Below are 16,717 nucleotides of genomic sequence, written 5' to 3'. Positions count from 1 at the left end.
CTGTCCCCATCATTCTTTGGAAGTGTTCTTTTCTACAATTGTAACTTGCATTTTCCCAGATTGTTTCTATGTTTATTACTCAGACATTTGCTGTGCAGTCTATGGCTATAATAACCTTTGGAACAGAGGAGGTAATGTTTTCATCTGGGTTTGTTTGTTTGTTAACAAGATAACTCAAAAAGTTATATTTAGATTTATAGTTATAGTCATAGTTAGATTTGGATGAAATTTTCAGAGAATGTTGATACTGGCACAAGGAACAAATGATTAAATTTTGGTGGTGATCGGGGGGGGGGGTGTCTGCCTTGGTGGAGGTCGGCACTCTCCAAGTGCTTTTCTAGTTAGTTTACCTATGAAAAATAATTATGACAAAAGTCCCTTAGAATAATGCAAACACACCAACAGATTACAGTACAGCACTTTATAGGCTTCTCACTTCTTAGGCTGATGAACTGGAGTTACAACGTTCAACTGGTTCAATTCCCAACTCAACTTTTTCTTCTCTCATACTTTCTCTCCTGCACTTCCTCTAAAAATATTTGTATATTTTAAGTAAATTCCTGAAAAACAATTTCCTTTGTTTCATCTCAGTTTAGTCACACAAGGTCACAAGGCAGGGGGAGGATAAATAATTTTCCAGGATAAGTTAATCATTTCCAGGATATTTGGCCTTTTTTCTCATTTTCCGTATGTTTTCCATAACTGGAAAGTTGGTCAATAATTTTCTACATTTTCCAGGTTTCCAGGACACGTGGGAACCCTGCAGTACATTGGCATCTTTGGCATAACGTCAGACCTCTTTATACTCAACACTCTGATGTATAATTTTTGGTCATTTTTAATAATTTAAAGTAGAAATACTGCATACAGCCCATTTGAAGGTATAGTATACAGAGATAGGTTCAGGTACTGTTGACAATTATTCCATTTCTAAATTTTAAAAAAAATCTGATTTTTTTGTATGAACTGGGGATCTGATAGAGTTCTCTTTGAAGATGGAATCAGAGGGAACATGTGATGACATGAGTTAAATATGTAAATACAGTATGTGATATGTGCTAATTGACTGTGAGGGTGACAGACGTGATTCAAGTACTGTGTTACATACAAGGCCTTTCATCATAGATGTGATAACCACACAAAACTGTTTTTTTTAACCACAGTTTTGCATTTTGTGATTGTTTGGTGTTGTTTTGTGCCTCATAAGCTTGAAGGTGAAATCAATAACTGAAACGTGAAATGTTTGAAAGTGCAGCGTTACTGAATTATGAATCTGAGTAAGAAAAATAAATATAACGGACAGAGGTATCGGCAGAAAGAGGGAGGAAAAACAGTGGAAACAGAGCGGGGAGGGGGGGATGGCATTGTTAGATAAGCACTCCTGAACCCTGACATTATCATGGTCATTTTATGAAATTGAAATTGTCTTTTTTTTATCTTTCCAAATCTATGAAAGACTGCATATAAAAATAACAGCCTTGTCTGAAAACACTCCAATCATCAAATCAGCTGAAAAATGCATCAGTGAAGTTATTCCAGCTCTGTTCACATATTGATTGTACGACACCTCCTTCACTGTCAGGGGATTTTCACATTCCTTAGGGGTTTTAGCATTAATTGGAAAAATACCAGGAAGCTGCATCTTTGTCTTGGAAGATAATAGACATTTTACCAAACAAAAACACAAAACAACCCATTATAGTCCTCCTCAGAATTTGCAATTTCTTTTTAAAATAGATTTACAATTTAGCCTTCACCTTTATCCCTTATTAACCAACTGTTAAATGTTAAACAACAATTAAAGTGTCTAATTTTAGAGTGAGAAAATGAGACAAATTAAGGCAAAAAGTAATAAGCGTAAACATTAGCGAGTTGAGTAAAGCTTTCCGTTCTTGTATTTTCCCATCCGTGCCTTAATGGCTCTTCAAAAATAACCAAATTAGATAAAGTCAAGTGATGCCTGGAACAATAATTTAAAGAGTGACCCTTCATTATCCAGTTCAGCTCTTATGCTTTCGTTGCAAAGCTCACAGGGAAAATGTTCAAGCCCACTAACATTAAGGCCTGTACTCTGATAAATTAAAATGATATCAGCGTTAGAGGTAAGCTGGAAGATGAATGTGGATGATCTTTGCCTGGTTGGTGCGAAATGACTTTTGGTAATGAAACAAAAAGAAAAAAAAAAATCTAAAATTAACCTGTAGTCCCAGAGGTAACAATAGGGATACAGTTCGGTGCAAAAGTCCTTGGCCAGCTTTAGGTTTGTTGGTTTAGTAAAGTTTCAATGACCACATACATGCATTTCTCAGATACAATCTGGATATATGTGAAGTATGTACAGCAGGAAAAAACAAACGTTTCAGGGAAAAAACAGCTTCTATAAACAGTGGTAGTATCTAGTGTACCCTCCCTTTGTACTTAACATGTCTCTAACCCTTTTGTTCAGTTAATATGAGATTTATTGAATACATTGTCTGATATTTTATACCACATTTCATTCAACACATATCAGATGTTTCTACCTGTTTATGCTGCTTATTGTCATGGGGTCAGAGGTCACAATAAGTAGTGACTTGAACCATTATAGCCTATTTAGTTCCATTTTTGTATGTCTTTTAAGGCTTTCCACATATTTCCTGTGTTTTCTTGTTATATCTGAAGAAAAGTGAACAACGAAATAAATATGTTTGCTCCTTTCAACCCTGCAAAAATAACATATTTAGCATAATGTATTTAGAATACATTTGTGTAAATATGTGTAGTCACAGTGTCATTTAAATAAGAGCATAGTTGCATAAACTCTTAAAATCAGGTTGCATAAAAGGGGATTATTACAAAGGCATCACTAATTTCCCATAAACCCTTGATTTAAAATAAAGTGCAAAAGTAAATCTGCACCATAGTACACAGCACTTGTTGGATGGAGTGACAGTGGGTAATGAAATTATATGGACCATTCACTAGTAAATTGAGTTTATTGTTATTTATGTCAACAGTGAAAGCACCAACTGCCTACGTTTCCGCTGCAAAGCATCAAAACGCAACATAATGTTTTACTGTGGAAATGTAAATTTACAGAGTTTTATTTCTTCTGAACTGGACATAAAACATAAAGGTGTCTTCATCCTTTATGTGCTATCAAACAGTACATTGCTTTGGTGTTTACATAGGCTTATAGCTTACATTATGTGTTAATTTACATTCAGAGTGACTCAGTTCAGTTTAGTAAACAGTCTATTATGAATGTTGCATTCATGACATTCAGTAATAGTGCATGACAAGGCTGAGGTCATCAAAGTTATTTAAAGTAATATGAATAATCTAACAGAATACTTTGCAAAATGTGCTTGAGTGCATGCATTCTGTCATCTCTAATGAAATATATTTTAACATTAGCCTTCCAACACTGTCCAGAAGCAGAGCCACTAGTGACGTCCACAGATTTACATCGCAGACACCAGGTCACCGGTTGTGTTCTGATCACCACTATGAGGACAAGTTTACAGTCCACTGCCTGAAGGCTGCTGTGAAATACAACACTGATGACACATCTATACACGCGTCACTCATGAGGGATGTACGCACACATACACACACACATATTTCTTACTCACTCAGACACTAGTTTCCTCTGCTGCATCTACACACACACACACACACACACACACACACACAGACAATGACACCCCCATAAACACTGGTAAAGCTCTTCCATGTACAGCCCCAATTGTGATCCACCAGTCAGTTGCTAGGCAACACTGGGACTTGTAATAGCACTCGGGTATCATGGCCCGTCACGGGTGGGGTGGAGGTGAGGGTGTGGATAAGGGCGCCGGGTGAGGAGATTATGAGTTGTTTTTTCTTGAGTGGAAGCCTCTGGGGGAGGATGGCAGCGCTCTCTCCTATTGCTGCTCTGATGGACACTCAGACCTATTAACTCCTCCTCCAACCACCCAACCGTCCCTTTAACCATCATGGGACTCCACAGTCAACACTAATGCAGCTTCTGACAAGACGCGCTCTGCAAGAACGGTTATGATGTTAAATGAGGACCACAGCAGTGAGGAGAGATGACGAACGACCCCTTCAATCCTTACTGCATGCCTTCTTGTTTCAGCCTTAGTATTATTTTTACAGAAGGGGCAGTTCAATAAATTGTTGAGGTAAATGTTTGAGGGCCGCTACAAATAGTGTTTATCACCAATGTGTTCTGATTCCAGTCAAAAATGTAGGAAATTTCTAAATATAAATACTTAAAACTAATTAAATCTAGGACAATAAAAAACCTACACAGGGCTACATCCACACTAATGCATTTTTATTTTAAACCAGTGTCTTAAAATGAAAACACTCTTCATGAACACAAATCACGTAACTAGCTGTTGGCTGCTCACACCGGTGGACACAGGTGTTGCAGTGAATCGCTCAAGAAACAGCTCTGAATGTAGTAGTGTCATGATATAAAGCACGAGCTGACTGCACAACAGCCACTAACAGACACCAGACACCTATAATCTTCAGTATCTGTGTTGAATCAACAGCTGTCATCATCTCGGGTCACATGAAAGGGGCTCAGTAAATCAGGGAAGGATACAGAGGTTGTGATGAGACCCAATCAGGCGGCGACTGCAGGTAAGAGTGTTTTTATCCATCCACATTTCAAAGCAACCCTGGAGTTTCCAAACTGAAACACGGTCAGGAATCCATTTTCGGGAGGTTTCCCACTGAGATCAATTTCCAAAAAATTGCATATTAAATGTGAACTGGCTCCAAAATATCTGTTAATGGCCCAAACTCTGCTTGTATGTCTGACACTTCAAGGCCGAGTGTGTAAGAATGGGGGGATTTGGGAGAATCTAAATGCAGAAATGGAATATAATGCTTTTCATTTTGTGTGGAATCACATGAAAATAAAGATCAATGTGTTTCTGTTCCATTAGAATGTCATGTTGAATTGTAGTGCTTCACCTTTCTTTGCTTTACTACGTTATAACCAGTGGCATCTTATGTCACCCTGAACCGTCACCTGGTATGTCCTTTAATCCTTAAAAACCTAGAGATATTTTTGCAGTAATTTCCAAATGATTTTTTTCCCTACATTTAATCTTTCCTAAGACATTTATCACCATTTCTTATATAATTATCCACTGTATTTTGCATTTTCACAGAGAAAATCCAGAATTATCCTCTATTTATTTTACAGATGTGCATGTTCATAAAAGTTCAGAGTAAAGTTAAAGGCTAATATAACAAAACAGAAAAAAGCTAACGTAAAAGTCAATTTTTCTGCAAAATTGATCATTACTTGAACAACAACAAAAAAAACCATGTATAACCACTTTCATTTGTCCGATTACATGGCTTTTATTGATGAATCAATGATTCAGAAGATGACGGTGTTTCAAGGTTCACTACAGAGCCTCTGAGCGTCTAAATGGGTCAAATCTGATGACCATGAAAAGCTGAGAAACTGCATTTTACCTGAATTATTTATATATATTGACAGGATTGGTGATTCAGAAGCTGTTAAACATTTTAAATCAGTAGATGCTTTTGGTTGCTGGCAGGTTAAATAAAAACCAAGGAACAGACTCTACTAAGGGGTTTTCACATCATGTTGCAGTCATTGTTCGTAAAGGTGGGAGCGAGGTGTTCAGCTGGTTGTAATCTGCAGTTTCACCTCGAGCTGTCGATAAATATCGCACACTGAACCATGAAACAACACTGTCAACGAACAGGGATGTTTATTGTCAAGTGTTGAGTCATGTATTTCATGACTGGAGGGTAAAAAGCTAAATTTAGGGATGCTTATTTTGGGATGTGTTGAAACACTTTTTGACATGTTCACATCTATAGTATTAACCATACGATTCTAAGCATTGAATCGATGTGTTTTCTAATGCACATTCCACTCTTATCAGTCAGATGGTTAAAAATGGGCTTTGGATCCTGCAAATACATTGATACCCATGTGAAACGTATCTGCTCCTTCCCTCCTCCCTAAGAGCCAACCTGGGAGCAAGTCTGTCAGGCTTAGTCAGTCCTACTGTACCTTCACTTGTCGCCAAGCAGAACTAAACTCGGCACCCTTGTGGAGAAGCAGCAATGTTTACTGGAGCTCAACCATGCCAAAGGGGGCAATTTAAAAAACATTATAATCACATGAGGAGAAATGTCTGTAGCTTGATAATTAGCAGTGGCAAATGGAGGATATCTTTGATACTGTTTGGTTTGGCTGCAATGCAACAGCATAATGGGCTTCTTCGTTATCCTGTTTCCAGCTGTCTCTGGAGCACTCTCAGGATGGAAAAAAGACAAATACAAACACTCGTAATTCATGCAGCTTTTACAATAATGAGGAGTATGTAAGTGTATTGTTTCTGTGCAAAGTGAGCTCTCATTTTATGAAAAGTATTGTGTGTCATATGGATAAAATAGATAATGTTTGTTTTGTGCAGCTAATTGGAACAGCAATTTGGAAGCAGATTTTTGGCCATTATCCTAAACAGATTCAGTGCAAAACTATTTGACATTACTGGTGCATTCATACTTGTCATCCACCCTGGAGGACTGCTATTCTAACATATAAGCTCATGAGCCAATGTGATGACAGTCCCTCAGCTACAGTGGTGATATAGAGACAAAGTCTTAAAGGGTTGGCACTGTTACCATCCACTCAGGCATATCTGCACATGGACCATTTGTTCTTATTCCTCCACTTTGCTTCTCTCTGTGGCTCTTTATGGCCCCTGACAACTCATGTGACAAATAGTCTCCAGGCCACCTCTCTCCTGCGCCCTCCTCAATCTGCAGCTCCTTTTTGATTATAATCGTCTAGTAGCAAAGACTGTCCGTGTGCATCCGCCATGGGAATCACTGTCTGCAATCAGGGATCACCAACAGCTAGCATCAATCATCAAACCCATTTCTGTCTGTGTGTTATAGAGAAACCACACCACCTAGTGGAAGGAGGGACCTCAGTGTTAATTAGACAGACGAGTGTTCACATGGTTTTCATTATAAAACTGGGACTTTGACCTAAAATTTGACTCTAATGTGATGTAACACTTCAATGATCGCTGAAGGGGAATTTTCATTTAATTTTTCGCCCAACACCTTAAGGTCAGAGCATCGGGTCAGGCTCTAAACAGCCGTGTCACACTCAAGGACATGTTATCAGCATGGATGTTTGCTGACACTGCAGGTGAGAGTAGAGTCCTGTTAACATCAGCAGCCTCCTGCACAGGCTTCAGTATAAATGTCATACATGAAAAGATTACACCAGCCTACTCTCTACTCTCTATTTTGTGTTTGTTAAGGTGTTTTTTTTTTTGTCTTAATTCTGTTTGCCCATTATTTTCCCTTTTGATACTGTTATATAATGTCTAATATTTTAAGGTAGACACATGTATCTACAAGCTGTTGACTTTTTTTTAATTTTATATTATATTATTATTTTATTTATTCATTCATTTATTTATTCTCTGTTTCCTATTTTCCGTTGGCTCAGTTATTATTTTTGTGTATCACGTATTTGTCACTTTTTCTACTTTACTGATTTGTTGTTGACTTTGTTATAATGTTCTTTTTCCTGCTGTTGCCCCCTCTTGGAGGACCTTAGGCATGGTTTGGGCATAGGGAAAAAAATAATATAAAACGCAATGTATAATGTATGTACTTTAATTCAATTTCTATGTATGTACTGTTACATTGTTCAAAAAAAGATTAACAAATGGTGCCAGACACAACAAACCCGCCCCTCACACGCATTGTATCTTATTTTGGCATCAATCCAGCTGATGTCATCATGTCTATGCATGTGCTGATGTCAGAATATCAATAGCCTCTATATATGTGCCAAGTTTGAAGTAAATTGAAACATGGAATCCTTTTTTCGCTACTGTCAACAAGAGTGTCATGCTGTCTCCTTTGTCCTTTTGATGGAGAAACGTGTTGTTGGTTTGCATTGTATTGACTCAGCCCTGAGTATTGTAAAGAGGAGTTGATAACGTTATTTATCTTGTTGCTTTTTTTTTTCTTTTCTTTTCTTTTTTTGGGGGGTTTGGTACGTTTGTTGTATGGTTTGTTTGTATATCGTGTGTCTGTGTAGTTCCCTGTGTATGGGTACATGTTTGTGTAAATATATAATTTGAAATAATAAAAAAAGATTAATAAAAAAAAAAAAAGAAGAAGAAGAAGTACATTGAAACAAAATTGATGTTTTTGCAGACATTTGAAATATTGCCCATTCTAAGTAAATGAGGGGGAAAAAGTTTTTAAAAAGATTTGAAAATTCATTTTAAAAAATTTGAACTTCGACCTACTTTTCCCAAAATGTAACGACATCTATTCTGGGTCATTGGTAATCTATAAACCCAATTTGGTATGAATTAAACGAATAGTTTTCCTGCTACAGACATATGAAATTTCACCAATTATAAATAAATGGGAAAAGAAATTTTTAATTCTTATAAAATTTAAACTTTGCCCTACTTTTCCCAAAATATAATCAGATCTATTATGGGTCACTGGCAATCTATAAACCCAATTTGGTATGACTTCAACCAATAGTTTTGCTGCTAGAGGGTTAACAAACAAAGAAACAAACAAATGAAACCAAATACCCCTTGCCTCCCCTTCAGGGGGCGGGGTAACAAAAAAAAAAATAATAATACATGCAAAGATTGCAGCTGGATTCAAGGAGTAAAGAAAACACATGCTTATCTCCACCAGTCTTCACTAACGTCTAATATTTACCCCTCTCTACATGTATAAATGTGTACCTATGCCACATGCCTGTCCTGTGGCTTTTCCATTTTTGTCACATATACACAGAAATTCAACAAGATGCTCAAGAGCACTGGATACCAAACCTTCTCAAAAAGTCAATTTTATGCCTCCTCCGGATCACTTTTTCATTCATTTATTTTCTGTGACTGTTTAGTCCTCTGGATGGCTGGAGTCGATCTCAGTTGATATTGGGTGAAGATAGAGTACATCATGAACATTTCACCAGTTTACAGTGGGGCTTCTCTGGACCAAAATCCACAAAAATATGTCACAGATGGCCATAAAGTCTACATTTAGATCAACTCCTCAACAATGTGCTTGTGTGTTTCTTTATATACATATAAATATATATATATATATATATATATATATATATACATATATATATGTATGTGTGTGTGTGTGTGTGTGTATATATGTATATGTATATGTGTGTGTATATATATATATATATATATATATATATATATATATGTGTGTATATATATATACATATATATATATATATATATATATATATATATATATATATGTATGTATATATATATATATATATATATATATATATATATATATATATATATATTCTTGTTTGTTTGTTTGTTTGTTTTTTTTTTGTTGTTTTTTTTTTTCTTTTACATTATAAGGTGGGGGACACGCTGGACGTGTCACCAGTTCATCACAGGGTTTTCATATAAAGACAAACAACCATTCACATCTACGGACTTTGGGACTGACTGATTAATCTATTATGGATTTGCATGTCTTTGGATGGTGTGTAGAAGCCAGGCAGACATAGGGACAAACTCTACACACAGAAAGGTGGAATTGAACCCAGGACCTCCTTGCGGTGAGACAATAGTGGTAACCACTGCACCAAATTTGTGTCCTCTGTAGTGAACAAGAGTTTCACAGCTTTATAACAAAAAAAAAAAAAAACTGTCCACTGCAAAGAACATTCCATAAAAACTAGTGCTGTCAAACGATTAAAATTTTTATTAAGATCAATCACAGGATTGCTGTGGATCAGTTTCGATTAATCACAATTAAATATCATTTTTAATCTATATATATTACATTTTGCATGAGCAAACAGACTCAAGAAAGAAAAGAATATAAATGAATTTAACGTGTTTATTAAACACCTTCAACAGTTTTAACAAAACAACTTGAAACAACTGTTCCATCTTGGTTTTTTCCGTACTCATATTTCCATTCAGAGGGCCAACGTGCTGTTTAGCATCTTCCATCTTTATGGGTTGGTTCTGCCGCCTGTCGCTCAACTGCCCATTTGCACATGCGTGACAGTTACTCTACTTGGACAAACTGCCTGGAATGTGTTGCCAGAGTCATTCTGCGCTGCAGATGGGCTAATTGCATTAAAATTTTTTATCAGATTAATCACGGTGATGAATTAATCCACATTAATGCATTGATTTTGACAGCCCTGATAAAAACATTAAAAATGTATCTGAAAAATGGGTAGCATCATGTTATTCCCAACCAAGACAGTTGTTCAATGTAAAAAAGCTAAAACTTTTACATACTGGATCTCAGGAGGATATAGAAGATCAACTTTGTATAAGAATGTACTTCTGTCACTTCAGTGAAAAACTTTGTGATCCTTTTAAAAAGCACCTGAAAACTTAAAGGATACATAGTCTGTCAATGATGGTGTTGTATTACAATGCAATTTTTAACATAAGATTCTTGTGCTTAAAAGCTGTAATTTTCTTCAAATATCATATAGATACTTAGTTCTGTAATTTTCTCATAAGCTTTAACCTCCTGAGACCCAGGAAAGCAAAAGTTTCTGCTTTTTTGCATTGAACAACTGCCTTGACTGGAAACATCCTGATGCAACAGTTTTTTCAGACACATTTTATTTTAATGGAATGTCCTTTGCAGTGAGCAGCATTTTTTTTGTTTGTTTGTTTGTTTGTTTATTTTTTGTTTTTGTTTGTTTGTTTGTTTTTTAAGTAAAGCTGTGAAACTCATGTCCCCTACAGACAACAAAAATGCATTGCTGGGTCTCAGGAAGTTAAAAAAAAAAACTCTCCTGGACTAAGTTTTTAATTTCTGAACTTCTTAACTATGTGCAAGTTAGCTAAATTCAACTAAACTAACATTACCTTGTGTTTCTCATTTAACTAGGCCAAATTCCTGCTGCACTTATACTTATCCACTTATTGTTCTGACCTAATCGGTGTCGCAGCAGGCACAGAGACAAGGTCCGCTGGACTGGGTAATTAAAAACCTCTTCAGTCCTGTCGATCTGCTCGGCGTCAATCATTACAAACTGGACAAAGTTCAAACCCACAAAACTTTATTGGGGACTCTAGACATCATTATTGATGCTAAAGTCGTCGCTGTCGTCAGAACTGACACAGTTGTTTTGGCTCATGGTTGTCACCGTTGTCATGGTTTTCATTGTTACCTCTGCCAAGGAGGTCATGTAATAATCCCCCCTCCCAGCTGTGTGTATGTGAGCAGGATTACGCAAAGACTACTGGACTTGTTTTCATGAAAGTTGGTAGAAATGGTAGGACATGGATCCATAAAAGGGGAAGAAGCTGGAGTATCATTTTACTATTGGACCCAGGGGTCAAATTAATCAATAAGTAAACTAACCTGAGCCACTAACTGACAAAAAAAGAAGGAAAACACTATGGTTTAATGTTACTGTTCAACAAGAAGTGTGGACTATCAGGCCTGGTGAAGGTCTGGGTTCTCTGAGTGCACCTCTATGTCATTATTATTAGCTTCCCTTTCTTTTTTCACCTGCTGAAACATTTCCACCAAAAATCAAAGGCTTTTTCATCCTCTCCTGTTTCACAAGAAGTTCCAATCAAAGAAAAGAGTCCATTTTGAATCTGGTCAGATGTCGGTCTGTCTCCTCTGGGCAAGAAACGCCAGACAAAAGATGAGTCTACAACCCGAGTGTCAAACATACGGCCCATGGACCAAAACTGGCTCACCAAAGGGTCCGATCCAGCCTGTGGAATGAATTTATAAAACCCAAAACTTACACTGAAGATATTAACAGTCATTTTAGTTCAGTGGCCACATTCAGTCCAATTCAATCTCCAGTGACCACTAAAACACTGTCGTAATAACCTATGAATAACGACAACTCCAAATGCTTCTATTTGTTTTAGTGTAAAAAAAAAAGTAAAATGAAATATGAAAATATTTACATTTACAAGCTATCCTTTCACAAAAAATGTGAATAACCTGAACAAATACAGTATGAACAACCTGAAATGGCTTAAGAGAAGTCCATGCAATTTTAACAATATTATCCCTTTTACTAAATGTTTTGTGTATTTGTAGATCCACTGTGATCTGTAGTTTGTCATGCAGATGTGTAAATGAGAAACTGAAGCACAATATTGTTGAAATTGCACTTATTTTTCAGTTTTTTCATGGTTGTTCATGCTATTCACATTTTTTTAAAGGACAGTTTGTAGATGCAAACATTTTCATAATGTAATTCTCCTTTTTTCACTCTAAAACATAGAGAAAAGTTTGGAGTTGATATTATTACCTCCGCCAAGGAGGTTATGTTTTTGCCAGGGTTTGTTTGTTTGTTTGTCTGTCTGTTTGTTTGTCTGTCCGTTAGTGTGCAACATAACTCAAAAAGTTATGGACAGATTTGGATGAAATTTTCAGGGTTTGTTGGAAATGGGATGAGGAAGAAATGATTAAATTTTGGTGGTGATCGGGGGTGGGGGGGCCCACGGGGGGGGGTGGGGGGGTGGGGGGGGCACTGATCAGCCTTGGCGGAGGTCTGCGCTCTCCGAGTGCCTCTAGTTTATATATTATTACATTATGATTTTACTTGTCCGGCCCACTTCAGATCATACTAGGAGGATGTGGACCCTGAACTAAAATGAGTTTGACACCTGTGGTCTGCAACATCAGTAAACCATGAACTATGAACCATTAGCCATTCATGAAATCACAGATAAGCCTTGCATTGGCATAAAACGTTATAAGAGTACAGCAAATACATTTGAGTGAAACTATGACTCTATCTACACTTTCCACCTTCAAGCCAAGTGTCACCTTGTCCCTCCATTTTCACCAGAAGACAGAAAAAAAAGGAACTAACTACTAACTCTAACTACTGCTGTGTACTGTGCAGATTGTTGTAATGTATGAGAATGTAATCCTTTGTAAAACTTTCACATTATTTTATTCATGTTACTGAGAAGTGTAAAACATTTTATCATTAAGTCAATGTTGATGTCAGTTACAATCCACTCAGATATGTTACTACTTAATGGTATATCAGATTATTGAAAAACAATGCAACAGAATACACATAAAGAGGATTAAAGGCTTATTCCAACTACAGGGAACTGGTGTGTAAATGTTTACCTTATGATTACCGGTTACAGAAATAGGTATTTCTGGAAAACGGCTTTAGCCTCTGAGAAAAGCTTGTACGTGCTGCAAAAAAAATGTCATGACCTGTGGTGAACTGAATGATTTTTTTTAATTTTATCTCACACAAAGTAGAGTTCTAAAGTTCTACTCATGGATGAAGGAAGAGACAACTGAAGTTGATGTTTAGCCACTGTCAAGGACTAATGTTTCCACTGAACATCAACAAACTGCAACTTTTATTAACTTTTATATATTTATTTTATTCCAACCAATAAATTATGAGACTTCATTTGTGCATAACTATGCTGATGGACCTTTTAACTGAACTGTACTGTCTGCAGACAGAGAATAATAGAATAATATAAACAACAAATGTCATAGTTGTAATTCATTTGGTGCCAGTTGGTGGTTGATTATTCTTCATATTTATCATTCTACTGTATGTCCTAAACTCATCTGTGCTTCTCCAATGTCAAAAAAAGGAAGAAATTATTTCAGTCTCGACTAATTTAATGGATCAGATCAAAATGTGAGGGTTTGGTCCTTGGTCCATGCCAGTGAAGATAATTGTGTCTTTATTATTCAAGTAAAGGGAAAAAAAAGGCAAAAGAAAAAAAATATACAGTTTTGAAACAAAAAATCTAAATTTGAAAACAAAACTGAAAGTTTAAAAATTTTTAAGCTTAACAAAATCGATTGTGTTCTCATTTTCTTTCATTTCAAATCTGAAACTTCTGCTTGCAGGCCCAAATGCTTTGTCATTTACAAATTTTGTTTGCAAGTCCAAAGGTTTTGCACCTCTAAATCTTGTGTGAATCAAAAACGTTTTGCTTGCAAGTTCAAGTGTTTCTTACCTCCGGGTCAAAATTGTTTGCAAGTTGAAAAGATTTGCACATCAAAAGTTGTGCTTGCAAGCTCAACTGAATGTGTTGGGCAGGATCTACACAAGCAGAAGGGGTGGATTTCTATTTGTAGCTTGCTTTTTTTTGTTTGTTTGTTTGTTTGTTTGTTTGTTTGTTTGTTTGTTTAAACAATAAAGACACAAAATTATCTTCATACCTGCTTGACCCCACCACCAGGTTTCAAGAGCAGTGACAGTGTTTTCATTGTCTAAAACACACAATAAGAACACAATGACATTTGTAACTCAGCCAAACGACCGGGAAAATAACACATCAAGGATGACATTTATAGCCACACAGTCAGACAACACATCAGGATGACATTCATGGTGACACAAATCTAGCTGACATGCAGAACCAGACAGTCAAATAACCGGGAGGATGTCAAATCTGGTTTTCATGTAAAACAACACAGTCAGATGGCAGCAAGATGACAGAAGCAGCAAAAGAGCAATTTTTTTTTTTTATTCCCTTAAAGTAGGTGATCAGTGTAGACAAATTGGAATAGTAAGTACATTTCATAGGTGAATTATGTCACATTTTCAGTGGACAGAATGTATGGAAGCATCATTTTTGGCACAAATAGAACCTCATAGATTTCAAAATTAACCCTACAATCAAAGTATGAAAAAACAAAAATCTTCAACCCTTTCATGTAAACTGGTCACTACAGTGGACAACTATTCTACAGCTTGTATATTCATGGGTTTTGTTGTTTCAGTTGCATATCAGCCAACACAATGGACATTTATGCATCATCCCATACACTGCAATTCATACCATTACTGTAACTTTGTTGTTCTTATTAAACCTGACCTGCAGTAACATGTTTGAGTGTAAATCAATTGCTAATTGTTTTTAGACTGTAAACAGTTTTCTTAATCAAAAAGGTTTGTTTTTTGCATATTATCTTCATGAAGTGAGTAATAACTAGTCTTAGAGCAGGGGTGTCAAACTCATTTTAGTTCAGGGGCCACATTCAGCTAAATTAATCTGAAGTGGGCCCAACCAGTAAAATAATAACATAATTATATGTAAATAATGTCAACTCCAAACTTTTCTCTGTTTTAGAGCGAAAAAAGCAAATTTACATTATGAAAAGGTTTACATCTGCAAACTATCCTTTCAAAAGATGTGAATAAAATGAACACACTGAAAAAAATAAAGGTAATTTTAACAATACAGGGTGGGGAAGCAAAATTTACAATATTTTGAGGCAGGGATTGAAAGACAGTGTATGACCAATTAGTTTATTGAAAGTCATGAGAATTTATTTGCCACAAGAAAATTTACATAATAGAAAATGTTTTTATTCTGTGTCCTCCTTCTTTCTCAATAACTGCCTTCACACGCTTCCTGAAACTTGCGCAAGCGCTCCTCAAATATTCAGGTGACAACTTCTCCCATTCTTCTTTAATAGTATCTTCCAGACTTTCTCGTAATAGTTTTGCTCATAGTCATTCTCTTCTTTACATTATAAACAGTCTTTATGGACACTCCAACTATTTTTGAAATCTCCTTTGGTGTGACGAGTGCATTCAGCAAATCACACACTCTTTGACGTTTGCTTTCCTGATTACTCATATGGGCAAAAGTTTCTGAAAAGGTATGGATAATAGTGTTAGGTATGATTATGACATCAATATATGTTTGGTTTCAAAACAACTGACGTAGTGCCTGCTGAGAAAAAACAACTAAATGTTCATTGTAAATTTTGCTTCCCCACCCTGTATGATGCTTAAGTTTATCATTTGCACATGTACATTATAACTTACAGATCACAGTGGATCTACAAATACACAAAACATTTAATAACAGGCAGAATATTGTTAAAATTGTACTTACTTCCCTTCAGACATTTCAGGTTGTTCATATTTGTTCAGGTTATTCACATTTTTTGCAAAATTATTCTTTGTTTTAGTGTAAATACATGAAAATATTTATATTTACAAAGAGAAAAAAATTGGAGTTGTCATTATTTATATGTTATTATGATAGTATTTTACTGGTCCTGCCCACTTGAGATTGAATTGGTCTGAATGTGGAACCTGAACTAAAGGGATTGTTAATATCTTTGTGTAATTTTTGCATTTCACAAATTCATCCCAAGGGCTGGACTGGACCCTTTGGCGGGCTGGATTTGGCCCCTGGGCCACATGTTTGACACCTGTGTCTTAGAGTATGTTAAAATGTGAGAAAACATCAGATTAGCTGCATGATTTTTTTTTTTTTTTTTTATTTTAAAGTTTTCACACAGCATATCACTTTCTGTTGATGTGTTTTAAATACATGTTTCTTTGCTTCAAAAACTAAACGTGTGGTGTCCAGCTGAGTGGACATTTTTGTAACTCCATGAAAAATAGGGTCATAAAAAAATTCAATTGCATTGTTTTATTCATAAATATTCACTAAAACACTCGGGGGGGGGGATTGATTAAGGTTGTCATAATTCATGCATGAAAGGGTTAAAAAATAATCTTATGTCATTCACAGGTTAAAATATTCTTTAATGTTAGTTTTATAACATTCAGAGTAAATAATAATTCAGTTTTTGTTTGACTTTTGGTGCATGATGTCATGTTAAATGAATGCGTGAATGATTGTTCCAGGGTTAAAACATTCTCCATTTGTTC

At 35.9% G+C, this 16,717-nt stretch overlaps 1 protein-coding gene across 1 annotated transcript in view; it reads right to left on the bottom strand.

The window, feature by feature from the left end:
* Window positions 1-16,717, bottom strand: part of LOC115439552 (double C2-like domain-containing protein alpha) — a 70,734-nt gene that overhangs the window by 53,671 nt on the left and 346 nt on the right. The window lies entirely within an intron of this gene.

Source organism: Sphaeramia orbicularis, chromosome 19 (assembly GCF_902148855.1).
Source record: "Sphaeramia orbicularis chromosome 19, fSphaOr1.1, whole genome shotgun sequence".
Lineage (NCBI taxonomy): Eukaryota > Metazoa > Chordata > Actinopteri > Kurtiformes > Apogonidae > Sphaeramia > Sphaeramia orbicularis.
Note: the sequence above shows the minus strand (reverse complement) of the source record. Positions and strands in the feature narration are given on the sequence as shown.